This window comes from Daktulosphaira vitifoliae, unplaced genomic scaffold (genome assembly GCF_025091365.1).
Source record: "Daktulosphaira vitifoliae isolate Bord-2020 unplaced genomic scaffold, ASM2509136v1 Scaffold_2, whole genome shotgun sequence".
In the NCBI taxonomy this organism is placed as follows: Eukaryota; Metazoa; Arthropoda; class Insecta; order Hemiptera; family Phylloxeridae; genus Daktulosphaira; species Daktulosphaira vitifoliae.
In genome coordinates this window covers 31,697,008-31,713,437 of record NW_026099573.1, presented here as the reverse complement: position 1 = coordinate 31,713,437, position 16,430 = coordinate 31,697,008, and the positions used below count along the sequence as shown (strand labels likewise).

Here is a 16,430-nt window from a genome sequence, read left to right as displayed (position 1 = left end):
TGGGGATGTTGGTACTTTACTACGCTTTTTGGCAGCCGCATATTGCGTACCACCCCCACTTACCTCTCCTCAATATTCCTCTTGCCTTCATGCATGCCTATTCGCCCAACTTGCCCCGGGTAGTAAACGCTACCATAATATTATGTATTCTGTAAAAATAAAAGCGTTTTCTCACTACATAATATTCTCTCGTATTTCTTGTTTGTAGTAAGTACCCCTGTGTAATAATGAACAGCTACAAACAATAATCGCTCCGAGTTGTTGTTCCAACAAACAAAATCAACAATTTTTCACTCAGATTTATTTATTTATTAAATTTTAATATTCACCCAGGCGTAACGCCACGAAGAAAATCGCCTTATAAAAAAATAAAACCCAGCGAAAAAAACGAGTTATTTTTAAAATTAAAATTAATTTTAATCTATTAAATGTAGCATGTTAGAAATAATGGGTTTAAACAAGTTTGACTTTTAACTTTCAATGCGTAGAAGTAATGGAAGACCGTAAAAATAACTAACCGTTAGCAGTTTTGTGTGTGAAAAAAGGAAACAATAACAAAAATGCAACAAAGCTTTCTTTTTAAGAAGAAATTTAATTCAGAACGATGATAATTTTATCGTTTCCCGAGAACTCGATTGATGTAAAATTAAAAAATAACTGTCACTGAATAATAAACTTTTCACAGCACTTTAACGTCATACAGAAGAGTTCTAGGTTTTCGTTATGGAAAACGTTCGAGGACAGCTTTGATGAATACTAAACAATTACTACAAATTTAAATGTACATATAAAAAACTATCGATAATTTATTACTAGACAAGTGCGTAATTTTTTAATTATTCCTTCGCGCTTGAAACGCGTCTGCCGCCCGGACAAGAGTAATAATAAGGTGAAAGAATTCCAGGGAAGTACTGACAAAATGGTGCTGGTGGAAGAGATATAGTTGCTGCGAAACGGCGTTGGGATTGGACGTTAATAAATGTAAACTATTTTTCGAGGAGACTTCAAATAATAACAATATAAACATGTTCTGGCGGCCCCGTACAACTTTCTGGAAACGCATAATTTACGGACGGCACCCGCGACCCCGCTGCCCCCTCCCTCCACCCGCTCATTCGGCGTAGGCAGTACCCACACGGTCACAAGTCAACTCGACGCCTCATCCCTCGAGGGGCCGCAGTGTGATGTGAGGGGGGAGCGCGCCAAGTCGACAAACAAATGGCGTTGTACGCGAAAACGTCAGCAGCGAGCAAGAAAAAAGTGAAAAATAAAACACTAGGCAGACACGAGTGTATCGCATGACAAATAACCCGAAGAGTAACTTTGTCGATTTCGCCGGCACTAAATTTAAACGCACAGCAATACGGCCGTAAAGCGTTACCGAGTGCAATTTTTCCTCGGCTCTTAAATTGCACGGGGGACTTGCACGACCGACCTGTCACCACTATAGCTGTTTATACATTCATTTAAAACGTTATAAAATAAAGGGTATATTATTATACCATTTGAACACGCCAGTAAGTTCCGTTACACTTTAATGTAACTCTGTACATTTTGACCACCGCGGCTCGAGTTTTAATATCTTAATTTGTCGCGTTACTGTACGAACCATAGCGGAAAAAGTTACGTTGTGTTTGGCATAGCAAAATTATTTATTTTTAGACAACCATATATTTCAACGTCACAGTTGCCATTTTTTTTGATAAGATACACACAAATTGAAAAGTTAAAATTAATAACACCTTCTTTTGCGACACTTAATCTCATGGCGGAGTCACCATTATGTAAAAATAATTTTCTAGAATTTATTTTCATTTTCACTAACACCATTCACAAATGAATTACAACAGTTTTTGTGAAAATTGAAATTCTCAATTGTGTGCACTAAATGAGTAATTACATTACGAGTAAATTTTTATGATTAAAAAAAAAAAAGTACACGGCATTAAGACTTCTTGTTGACTCACTTGTATTGTAATTTTAACAAATAATTTCAAAACTACTAATTACTTTATTTTCTGCAAATAAGCAATGGTATACTAAATAATAGAGAATATATTTTATTTTGTTAAATCCGATTTATTTTTGTTGGAAAAATGTACATTTTTTCAATTTGTCTGCATGTGCTAAACTTGATAGAGTGCACAAGGGGTTATTTCTGTTTGACCTCTATCGTGCGATACACAGTTTCACTGTGTTTTAATCTCTTTCCGGATATGAACGATCAGTGCGCAAAAAAAAAAATATATATACGATTATTGCATATGTGAACTGTACTTGATGCTACATATATATATGTATATGTATATAATACAATAACAAATCAAAGTAGCAAAAAAGATAATCACCAGTTCACAACATATTACCAACAGATAAAATTACAACGATAAAAACATGTTGGAAATCTGAAATGGATGAAACGCAAGTGAATGGAACGTATTTTATATGGTATATGAATTGAAGACTATTTATGTATTAGGTGTAGTTTGTTACTGTCAGGAAGTTTGCTTAACCGTTTTCGATTACTTAATAAAATAATATACGGCAGACGATATAATATTTGTCCTTACTGGTGGTTTCCGGGCACGTTTACTATGGCAAAAAAAAAAAAGGTTTAACCCATCCCGTTGAATAATCCTTATAAACCGCCGGTTCCATTGAACAAGTATCACAGCGAAATGCTTTTACTCCAATTAAATTCGATAAGCTCCTTTTTTGTTGTTTTCATAAACCAAATCGCTCCGGTATCAAACAGTAATGCTTATGAACAAACAGTGGCCGAACAATCAGTTAAAAAACAACTGTCAACTGTTTACCTTCCACTAAACTTTAGCGATCTGCACCTTTTACGGTACAGACTACTTAGCATTCTACACAATTTATAATGCAGCACAAAAAATTAAGATCCGCACAAGTGATTAATATTTATTGTTTATTTTCTAAACCAAAAGCGTCGATTTTGCGCTGACTGTAATATATTTTTCTTCTGAACTGCAATTTAAAAAAAAACAGCCAACAGCTGTTCTGAATGCCACAAAGTGTTCGTAAACTTCTGAACGACGTATATTTAACACGGAAAATATTATTTTACTCTCTGTAAACAATTATTATAAACTGTACACCGTTGACGTTTAAAAGTAAAAGTATCAAGAGATAGGCGTTACGTTGTCATACAGCTGTTACATTATATTGTATATGCCATTTGTACTAGGCTCTATTGTTTGGGGGTATTTTAATACTACAATAGTGTCAAAATAATATCAAAAGTTTACGATAAAATTATAAATGTAATAATTAATATAACAGGCTTATACTTAAGAGAAACGTTTTGTTACTTTTAATTGGTGGCAGATATGTTTTTGATTTATTATTTACACGAAACATTTAATTTGGTTTACAGTTATACCAAACTGTAGTTAAATTACCACTCGTATTTTCTAGACTGAATAAGTTTGCTTACTTCAGTTCGACCGGATTTATATTCAGTAACAAAAATAATTAGTATTCTAGTCATTAAAATGTACTCATAACCCGAATTAGTGTATCCTGACTATGTTTGTCGAACAATGGCAAATTTCTCTCGCATTAGATTTGCGGGTCACTTCTGTGTTTTCAATAATCTCTTTTTAAACTCTCTGCTGTTACTAAATCTTTCAGTACATCAATTATCTAGACGAAAAAGTTTTCCCGGGCGACTGATACATTTACTACACCTATTTTCATATTTCAATGTTATTTTTATACAATTTTATAGTTGGATTTTAAACAAAAGTTTAATATTATATTAACTTGGAAAACGTTTTAAATGAAGTCTTTCAGACACGTTAAAACGTTACTTTCATTTTCTAAACTTGAATAAAAATTTGCTTTTTTTTTATAGGAACGTCTAAATTGCATAAAAAAATTTATTCCAACAAACAATAGGTTATTTGTACATTATCAATCATTCCACTTCATATTCGACAAGAAATTTACATTTAATTTATAGTACTTAATAATACAAACCAAAATTTACTTCAAATTATAATAAAAAAATAATAAAGTTAATTTTTGACTGTATTATATTTATGATGACGTATATTTTGTAGAACGTCTACCTTTTCCTCTAAATTTGCAAAATAATCTATAGCACACTAAACATGGTAAAGCTGCCAGTAATAATGGACTTACAGCTAAAAATATTAACCCAAAGACAATGAACATACCAATCATTTGGGCTTGATAAAGGAGAATTGAGTATTTTGAAAGGCCTAATTTCTTTTGACATTCACCTTTAAAGTAATGGTTTAGAAAATAATCATTGACCAACGGGGTTTGACACTTCCAACAAAACGTACGACCACACCATTTACACTTAATAACATCACATCCTTTATTTTTTTCAATGGCTACATTGCAACATGGACAAAATTTAATCAAATCAGAATTTGATTCTATAATATCTCGAGTTTCTGATTGAGGACATGGTTGATTAGGGTGCCAATTTGTAGTACAGGCTGAGCAAAAGTTTGCTTGACACGTTGGACAAGAAACCAGTTGGATAGTGTTACCACTCAAGTAACAAATAGTTTCACAACCCGGTTGAGGACACCACATTCGTTCTTTATCTAACCATACATCTTTATTTATTCTGAATCCGATAAACTTATGATACATGTCAATTCCAACCACATTTCCAATCTCTAGTGGGGTTATAAGTCCTTGTTTTGGACATTTGGAATCCGGACAAGTAATATAATAGGATCCTTGGCTGATTTCCGATTCAATATAAGATCTTACACAGATTTTACAAAAATAGCACTTACAAGTTTTAAGCACCGTTAAATCTTCTATAGGAAAACTATCTAAACAAATTTTACACGGAACTAATTTGGGTTTCACTTTTTTTATTTTTGCAGTGTTGATTTTAATTGAATTTAGCGATATATTTGATTTTGAGATAGCCATTTGTACATTACTACTATTTTTTACAATAGTTTTACGACCGATAAATTTTCCTCTCGTTGATCTATCTAAAGCTTCTCTAACAAAAGTTTTCAATGCATTCCATTTTCGGACTGTTAAACCAGCGGTTTTTTTTGTTCGGTGTTCAAGTTTTGCACTACCTTCAACTTTATGTGGAGGTACTTCTACATTTGAATTATTTTCTTCTGTGTTTTCTATGCTCTCGTTATTTTTTAATGACGAGTCAATAAAAATACAGTCAATATTTGAAAAACAATATCTATTACTGTAAGGTAAGTAATTTACCTCAGTAAAATTTTCATTTATAACACAAGACGTCATCATAAATTTTAAGTGACAGTTTAATAAGATTTACAATTTTGTTGATTAATGAAAGCAAAATAAATAACCCAAAAATTACTTTTATAAATTCCAATGTAATAAGTCATTTAAGCCAGAAATGGTTTTTATTTGCTGTATTAAAAAAATAACAAAATTAGTTAAATTTTTTAAATATATATAGGATATTTATGTGTAATAAAGGAACGTGGTTCAATTTAATGGAATTCACAGTTTACGTTCGTTTAGCATAATAAAGTTATTGTATTTCCATGCCTTTTGTTTTAACAGTGATCATAAACTATGAAAGTTTACAAGTTTAACATAAGGGTTACCAGAATATGATTAAAGAATATACAATACCTGTAATCATTAATATTATTTATTTTTACATTAGGTCAATAATTATTATTGTTTTTGTATTACTGACCATTTTTAATTTATTCCCAATCTTGTTCGTGGAATTATGATTTGATAGATTGAATTTGTTGGAACAGAATAACTAATATATTTTGAATTGAATTATTTTTCCAATTTATTAATTCTAATTAAATGAGAGTTGTGAATATTAAAATTTATCTTTTGATTTTTTTTATAAAAAAAAAAATGAGTTATTTGTTTTGTTTTTTAATATATTGTTTGATATAAATCATTATTAACCTAACTACTATGGCTTTTAATCGTTCAATTCAAACAATCATTAGAATACTTAGGATTTAAAAATATATATCAGTGATTTTTTTGACCTATGTAATATTAAATATCCTATTAATTATAGGAAATTATAGGATTTGTACCAAGTATTTTTGTTTAATATGTACTTTGAATATGAATGAAATAAGTTTATGCATGCGAAAATAAGTTTTGATTCAATTACAAAAGTTTAGAAATCGCTATACTGATGTCTTCAAATGAAAACTTTTCTTTTATCTAAGTTTATTAGCAATAAATAACGGTTCACAGAATTGCAATTGTCGGAGACCAATGAAGTAAAATGCATAACATTTAAACGGTTCAATTAATATAGCTGTTAAATTACACCCAAGGCTTAGTTATTATTTTTGTTTTTGGAGGGACTACCTGTCTATTAAATTCTGAACCCCTATCATTGAATATTGTAATTAAAGTGATCGCAAAACATAGTTTGGTATAGTTCTTTGTAAAAATGTTAAGTGATTTTAACAATAAACTAAATAAAATAAAAATCTACATTAATTTAATAAAAACATTACACAATAAATCTATTATTATGTAGTATAATTTCTTCATCTTTATCTAGTAAACGTAAAGAAATATTTTGGTTTAAATAAATATGTTAGTGAGATATTTATATCGTCATAACAATACGTTTTCTTTATACTATTTACTATTTACTATATGTTGTATATATCTAAGTAATAATTTATTTATTAATTAGTCTTAGTTGAACATTGAATAACTTGGTTCTTTTAGTTTTACAATAAACTTTTTTAATCTTGTATTTGTTTGCAGTTACCAAATCTTCATTTGAAAACTAATTTAATGAGTATGATTTATCCAACAATTTAAAATGTTTAAACATTGTGTCGAATGTGTTTATCAGTATTAAAACTTGTTTATGTTGAAATTTTATACAAATTATATTGAAACAGATTAATTTTGGTTAAGCTATTTATTACACATAATACTTGATTGTCAATAGAATGTGGAACACGTCTAGTTTTTTCTTCACAATAAGCTTATCTTTTGAAAACAATAATTTTACTAAAATATATTATTTATACAAAGTAAAAATTTAATTTAACTTAAAAATAAATAAAATGAGCTTAAATAAAACTATAAATATATCTTATGATCTTTGAAAAATATACCTTACAATAACATTAAACAAATTTATATAAACATATATTTATCAATTTATTGTGATATTATATATAATAATTAATGTTTAATTTACTATAGACAGTTTTTTTATTGAAATTTCATATAAAAGATTATGAAATCAAATTAGTAAAAAAAACATAGGTTATTTCTGCAAAGTATATTATAAATTATGTAATCATTATATATCTATATGCCAGCGTGTATAACTTTGTATAACACATTCAATAAAAAACAGAAAAAATAAGTTGCTTGCTGTATTCATATCAATTACTACTGTCGATAAGAGACCATAATCGTTTTCGATAATGGCGACTCTTACCGACGTATTTAGATGAACAAAAGGTGGATAAAATCCATTTGGCCAGTCAGGAGTACAGTCGATCGTAAACAAAATGCACTCAGATTTTTTATAAACAATAAAATTTCAACGTCATACGCATAAACATGAATAATTCTAACGGACATAGTTAACCGTTTTAAAATAAAATAATCTTAAAGAATAATGTAAATAACGTATTATTATTATATAGGATATTAAGTAAGTATGGAAATAGGTTTCTATTGCTCTCATTATTTGTAACAACTGATCTGTTTCCTTAATTACTGAACACTTGGTATATTTCTCCTGAACACTAAAGGAAATAATTGATCAAAAACAATTTTTGGATCAGTATTTTTGAAGTTATTAAATCTTTACTATAATGACTAGTTATGAAGCGCGGATCTGTTATTTTTATAGCTAAGTATTAAAAAACCACACTACTCCACCTACCTTGTTTAAAAATGCTAATATATTTTAAAATGCTATTTCAAAAGTGCAATTTTTTACCTAGTATCACTAATCAATTCGTAATTTTCTTAGGTAAATTATTTATTAGTTTGCCAATATATTGTAATACTAATATATTTTAAAATACTAGTTAAAATTCAAAAGTTGTTATTAACCTGTTATTTTCTAAAAAAAGATCATTTTTCTAGTTTATAATTTAGTTAAACATATATATTTCTATTTAAAAATTTTAATTTGATTAAATTCTAAGGGGAATGAGGAGGAATAGAATACTTTTTTTTTTTTTTTTTTTTTTTAAAGGTTTAAAAAAAAATTNAGAATTCTTTTTTTTTTTTTTTTTGAAAGCTATAGAACACAAGTTGCTATTAACTTTCAAAATGAAAAAAATTATATATACATATTGCATGAGTTGCATGGTTAAAAAATCAATAAATCATACATAGCCAATAATCTATATGCTAATTTTCGACTGTGCTGAATTTTTTTCAAGAGCGTGAAATTATTATAGTGTGTGAAAGTACCTTAATTAAAACACAAAAGAAATCATTTTACTAACGACCACAAATTTTTACATAAATAATTAACATAGAGCTATCTAGAGTACTTCATTTTTAATTAAACGTTTTCCATTTGTTAAGATATCTTGATGAATAACTGATGCGATGCCAAACACCTAAATTGAATTCACTAAAAAATATTAATCTAATTGAAACGAGTTTTTTATTTTTATTTCAAATGGCTACTTAATATTTTGCCTGGTTTACACTGAAATTACTTTCTCATTAAACACAACATTTTGTTTTACTATTTTTGTAAAAAGTGACCTAAAATTAAAACATTTTTTTAACTCACCAAAAAGAAAATAAAAGAACTGTAGAAAGTTATACTTTCTTATTCGGCGTTAGTAATGTGCACCGAGCTAATGCGGCAGTCAACTCTTAATGATGATTTATGATAATTATTATTCAAAAAATAAAATGAAATAAATAACATAATTTACGCAACTTTGTGTGTTATGTACAAATGAAGTGTAGAAAATGGTGAACAGACTTGAACTATGAAATATTCCATTTAAAAAGCAAGATGAATGGTGCGGCGAAAAACTTTTACGGCACTTTTTGAACACATAAAACAAGAAGTGAAACAAATAATGAAGTCAACAATAATGTTAAATGATGCGACTCTAAGGAGACGTGACTTGAGGCCAAATAAACGAATAGTTATTTTATATTGGGAATGTGAAAAATATAAACGTCGTTATGATATTATATATGGTCGCATGTGTAAACACTATTGGAAATTCAACGTCATGTAAAAGACTGCCATTTAATCCTAAAAAGCAATTGTAATTATGTACAAATTGAGTGTGTAATTATTGTTTTTAATGACATCGCGATTGATGTGCAAGACAAGCGTCGTGCGAAAGAACCTCAGAAAACACTGTTAATATTTTATGATCATTCAATATTTCTACATAAATATTTAAAAAATTAATAATTACTAGTTAACACGTTCTAAGCAGAAGAAATAATAATTAAGCTGTCAAATATGATACCCCAGTAAAGCAATCAAACAAAAATTTACTTTTTTACTTGAATTTTACCCTACTTTTGATGTTTATTTGCAAGTCTTTCTATACATTTTTCAATTTACACAACAGTGTGAAATGTTAATTTTTGAAGCACATGATACTTTAATGTATCTTGTTCCGGTAATTCTTGAATTATATTTTAATATAATTATATTTTTTAACAAATAAAATTTTTTATATTAAGATCTCAATATTGCTGTTATTATATTTCAATGTGTATGCTATTTGATTGAATATTAAAGTAAAAAGATTATACAACAATTTTTATTTTATTTGATATAGAATTAAATTACTTACAAAGATAAATATCTTTTAGTTTTTTTTATTGCTCTTAAAATTATATTTCTTCCACTTCAAGGAACATAAAAAAAAAGAAATAATGAAAATTGAAAATTATTTTCTAATAATATTATCAAAAGTTCTAATAATAACTTAATACTTTTTCAATAAAAGAAAGTATTATTTTCATTATTTAATTCTCTTTTGATTTTAATGACAGTATTTTTACAAATTATATCTTTTGCTTTTATTATAACCTTAGTAGATATAAGTGTTAATGAGAAATATGATACTATTATCTTTATTTCAAAATAAAGAAGTTTTATTTTTCTATAACTATGATTGATTCTAAGTAATATTTAAGCCTATAAGCACGTGAAAGGATATTTTTTTGAGATCTTGACTAATAAAGACGCCAAATTTATTTAAAAAACATACCTTGTATCCGAGTTAGGTTCGTCATAAAAAGTTACTTTTACTTTTAATTAGTCCATATACGATATTATTCTACTTTTTATTACATAAATAATTCCGGAGTAAACACTCTTTCGTAATACCCACAATATCTATAAAATAATATATGTACTCGAATGGTCTTGCATGCGAATTAGTTCATTGCAGATGGTTTATCAGTTAACCAAATAGAAAACAACGTCAGCTTTTATATTCATCGTGCCAATGGGGTTGTTTTCAAAAAAGTGGATGTTCCTGTTATGTTCCAATGATAGTTTTTGGATAGATACAAATCCCATAGTAACCGAATTATCTGACCATTGAAAGAACTTAGATATAAATCATTTTGTATTATAGAATACACATGCTTTAATGTATAAATTCAAGATAAATATTTTTTATTTTAGTTCTGTAATAATTTGAAAAAATAAACAACAACATTTCCGATTTATTTTTCTCAAACACATGATTATTTTGTTTTTCATTTCTGTGTACTTAAGTAAGTATCGATAGTAAGTCGAATAATAATACAATTTTATTATGAGGACATAATACTCCAGACCTAAATTTTAGTAGGAAAAAGCTAATATTAATGAGATTATTGACAATTAAGTTGTAAGAAAGGTCTATTTTCATGTTTTCTCGGTCACTGAATTAAAATTTGGTATTAATTTTTAGGTAAATCCTCACGGGAGTGGTTTTATGAGGTAATTTTTCCAATTAACCAAATTTGAAGTAATATATAAATTTATACATATTTAATAACGCTAAAATTATAATTTTATATTAATTTTTGGATATCCCCATGTCTGACAAAAATACCTACTGAAAGAATAAATAGAAACAAGATTTGCTATTCAAAAAAAGTACACAAAATTCGAAATGAATTTTCAATATTTATATATAAATAGGAAATAAATAAATAAATACGGTATCTCCTACTTTTTTTCCCAGTCGATCAAAGTTAAACACTTAAAACATTAATTATTTTAATTTTTTTTTTTGTAACATATTTTCATTATTAATTAAAAACCAAATATAATTAAGTTCATTGTATAAATTGAAGATAAACTCAATAGAAATAAAATACGATAAAAGCATCTGCCCCCACATTAAACCCTCTAAATACGCCATTGTTTAATAAAGTTATATAGTAATAATAAAACGAAGAACTTTCCAATTTTCGTATAAATCAACAATAGTGGAATTTTAAAAAGAATAATAAATATATTATTTTATGGAAAAACAGTAATTGTTAAAAATTTAAATTATACATTTTATTATTAAAAAAAAAAAAATGATAAATTTACATTTGTTTTTTTGCGATAACAACTGAAATTGTTTTGAATTTTAGTAAAATTGAAGGAATCATTGACAGCAAAATTTTATTGAACGCATACACATTTAATGGATGAAGTTTTAGGTAAAACAATAAGAAATGACTGACAGATTTATAATGACATTCCAATACAGTTGGTTTGAAAAGCACATTGTTTTTAAATTCAACAACATCAAATAAATGATGTATCGATTGCACGACTATAATTAGCCGTGCGGAATACGCTCAAGAGATTATGCGCTACTGCCACGTCACGGAAATTTCATTGCCTATTTAAAAACAGTGTTCTTCCGATTAGAGCGTTACATGAAATAACGTTGTTTTTTCGTTTTGTTTTTTGTATGGAATTTTATAGTCCGTTTTTTAGTGGATTACCGACAGCGCCGCATGCATTTGCTACAAACTATAATATTGTTAGTGTCACGGGGCTTCGAAGCGTTTATGAATTATTATTATTACTACGATTATCGCTTTACGTCAGGTGCGATGGTTCCCTAGACCTGCGATTAATTTAAATACCACGTTATAGTTGGCGTTCAGCCCGACCGGACACTACCACCACGGAATTGTCTCATTTCACCTTTATGGAAACGTCACACCGCATTAATGCTTGCCCACGACCGTTTACCTATAAGAAAATTGCCACAACATCCTAATGTATTAATTATTGTCCAGGAATACAGTTTATAAGACTAGACTGTTCGAATAGCTAATTCCAACATTAAATTTTAATTGTCATCGATGACTTTGAATTTTCAAATCGATAGTTTTGTTAAACAATTTGTACGGTTTAACAACTATATGTAAGCGGGTTGAATTGTTTAGCAATAACGAAAACGTTTATTTTTCGGATTTTATTTATCAATATATAGAGTAAACAATTTAGTCGAGCTTAAATTAGTAGAATTAAGGTAAACATACATATTTAGACTCAAAACACCAATTGGTTATTATAACATATGTTAATTCAATAAAACAACAACATTGTTCTTTTACTAAATTTTTCAATATTATCTTAACATTTTTTTTTTTAATTTCAAGCTTATTTTACTACACTACTAAACAACTTTTAACGACATTGAGTTTCGTACTGAAACTATGGAATAGACAACATTTTTCTTTTTAATACTTTGTCCTATCGCTTTTATGTTCTGTAGATAATTATTAGGTAATAACTTTATAGATAAAAAGTTCTGGTATTGTTATACTTTTCAAAAAGTTTCCAGATAACTTCTGTGTTTATTGATTAATCGATTATGGAAAATGAACGTAAAAATCATTGTTTATTGTTACATAAAAAAAAAATATGAAAATGTTTATTTCAAAGTTGAGTATAAAACACATCGTCAATTGTTCAATGTTTGAGAACAAATTTAGGTCTCGGATACCTTTGTCGTTGTTCTGTCGTTCGACCGTGTAGTCTTCTCCCGCAAACATCACTGTCGGCTAGTAATTTTGTGGCTTTCAAATAAACGCATTGTTTTTGGTAAATTAAATATGCAAATGGATACTAACACAGTGTGTACATAGCCAAGCGCGAAGCTCAGCGGACCGTATTGTTTCAGAGTAATCGAGAACATTTATAGGCGTTTCCTTTGGTATGCAAGGACAAACGTATTCTTCTGGCCTGCACGAATCAGAAACTCAGACCAAACACATTTTGCCAAGAATTCTCGTTTCAATAAAATAATATTCTTAAGAACCATTCGCAATAGTTACAAACTCAGTCAAACGTAAATAGTTTCAAGTCCTTTTCAGGAAAAACTAACTTGTTCTCGTCGCATCCCAAGAAATATATCCTAAATTAATGTTTATGATTTTATCATCCTGTTACGCATTATCTTATTCGGCATTTTTATTTTTTACTAAAGTGTAAAATATCTTACAAAAATTTGATATGATAACATGATTTTCAACGTACTTTTGTGCTTATTAAATAATAACACGAACTTAGAAGAATTTCGTGTTATCATAGAAAATATAAATATATTCCATTATAATGGAATATATTTATATTTTGTATTAATTTAATGAACATTTTATTCTCTTGTTATTCGAGTTTGGATAGCTGCCACTATTATATTTTTTTATTTATTCAATCATAACCATTCAAATTGAATGAATACAAGGCTTATACTAATCAAAATTACTTAACAATATTTCATCAACTATTATTATTAACTGCACCTCACTTTGTTGGAAGTTCAACAGCTGTGTTCTGACTTTCNGTGCGCTAACTGCACCTCACTTTGTTGGAAGTTCAACAGCTGTGTTCTGACTTTCAGTTATTTTAATCTCTTTCTAAAACAATTGTTAAAAAGTAACTTTTTGTTTAATTTAACGAACTTGGTTAAATATGTATTGTGTACATTATATATGGAACTTCTGTTCGTGGCAGACTGTCACATAGATGACAGGTCTTCCTATTGCAATTTACTTAAATTATAAAGCAAATAATTTTTACCAAATTTCGTGCTATTCAAATTACAATTGTTCTGACATTTATAAAATAATACGAACATTTTTTTTACGTTACCAATAAAACGATACACTCGAAAAAATGTTGTTGGCATCCAATTAAACACTTTATTATACATGATTACAATTAAATAGTGATGTATATTATGTTGGTAATTGACCTTAAAGCACTTTTCCCTGGTATAAAACTTTAAAAAATTAATAACTTTTCCATGGTAATTGTTTTTACATTAAATTATTTTGTTGAATTAGTTTTATCTGATATTCAACAAAAATTATTAAAATGTAACTAAAATTAAAAACTTGTTGAAATATTCAAATTTTCCAAATATAAGGGACAACGGAGACAGTAAAACAATTTTGTATGACTAACTTAATTGACATTGACATATTATCTGTATTTTTAATTCGTAGTTATAACATATAAATATAAATATGCGAATCATGATCGATAATAATACTTCTGTTATTGACTTATAAATCAACGACATTTCAAGTGATGTGAAATCTAGAATTAATTTAAAAACACGTTCATGCTGTCGACTTATTTTCATCGAACTTAGTCACTAGCCAGTACAAAGAGGTTTTTAATGCTTAATATACAAAAAAAAAACCAAAGTTTTACTCATTTCGGAAACTCGTTAATTTTTCATAATTATTTCAAGTAGTTGGGGTTTTGTTTATCACTTTTATAAAATGAAACAAATTATATTTTTAATTACGCTATCCTCATAGTTTTATAAGTGCACTAAATGGAACTTGTAAAATTTTTACTTTTTTTTCTGTTGATGTTGACAGAAAATTAAAAATTAAATTCATAAAAAAACTTTTAATGATACAATGATACTCATGGATGGGCAATTCAATTTATCCTTCAATAAACTTCGGTGTTTTTTTCAATCGAAACAAATGAATAAAAATTCGACGCAATCCTTCCTCACCGCCTCTTTTTCTTTTAACAGCCTTAAGCTATTTGGTCATCAAATTACTTTTTACTTCGAAAGTATTATTTGATTTTACCCAAATCCAAATCAAGAAATCTCCAAAATACAACCAACCATTTTTTCCGAGAAAAAATATATTACTTTATCGTTGTTGTTTTGTCAATACAAATGATTTATAATAATTAATCCTCTTATTCTATGTACCGATGTTATTTACACTCCCACTCCCACTTCATCACGTGTTTGTGTCGTTATTTTTATCAGTGCGCATTCAATGAAGAAGACAACCTAAAACGAAAACAAACCGAATAATCTTGAAAAAACTTTTCCCTCGGCTATGGACGTTGTGCATTGGTTGACTTTGTATAAAATATTAAATTTGAACTGCTAGTTAACCGTGTCCTTTAATTTTTCGACGTTTTCGATCACAAAGAGTGCTCAAAAGTATATTAGAAGAGCAATATACTTTTTGTCAAAACTTTTGGTATTCAATAGGTTGGCCAGTGGGAGTTTTGTTGTCACATTGATGTTTTCAACTGGGAAATAATTACTTCAACGGAATTTCTCGTTATTTGTACGAAACAAATTCAACTACGTTTCAACTTGTTTACATGTATAAAAACAATTAAAAATTTGTAACGGCAGTGAATTGATTGAAAATAAATCAACGGTATTAGCTTTGGCGTCGTAGCTATTTCTTTTTTTTTTTTCTTTATTCAAACACCAACGACATTAATTAAAATGTAATTAAACATAGTTGACAAAATCAGTAGACTGCGTTTTGTTGTCACTCATTCTCATTCTGTAAACAATGATATTGTATCTCATATTCTACACCAGACAAACAGTGACGCGTAAAACAGTATTCATTTAAAAATAAAAACTAATCGGTATAATCACACATAGCTCACAGAAAATTCAACCGCTTCTAAAAAACTTACTAATAAACCACAAATGGATTGCATCAGTTAAACGTCAATCGAGAGAGAAATAATCGTTGCCTACTGTTTGATTGAAATTGCGCAGTATGTTTTGTTTGATTATCAAACGCGCCAGAAATAACACGTGGCTAAAGAAAAGTAACAGCAACGTCAATAAGTGTGTTCAACTGATTAATACTGAAAGGCTTTAAAAGCTACCCATAAATCAGAGACAACTGGAATTATTTTTGTACATCTTTTAAATGAATTCTTCCGATTTAGTGAGTTTTTACATTTAATATAACAAGAAAATGTCGTTTTATTTAATAAAAAAATTTCCTTTAGACAAGTGAAGATTTACCATATAATACGAAAATAAAATCATAACGCGTTATATCTTATGTATCATAAAACACACATTCAAATTTATAAAACTGAACATTAAATTTGATATTTTTCTTTTGATAATTATTTCATTAAAAAAATTGGT

At 28.0% G+C, this 16,430-nt stretch overlaps 1 protein-coding gene across 2 annotated transcripts in view; it reads right to left on the bottom strand.

The window, feature by feature from the left end:
- The window catches only part of LOC126899326 (uncharacterized), a 143,749-nt gene that overhangs the window by 31,999 nt on the left and 95,320 nt on the right, over positions 1-16,430 (bottom strand). The window lies entirely within an intron of this gene.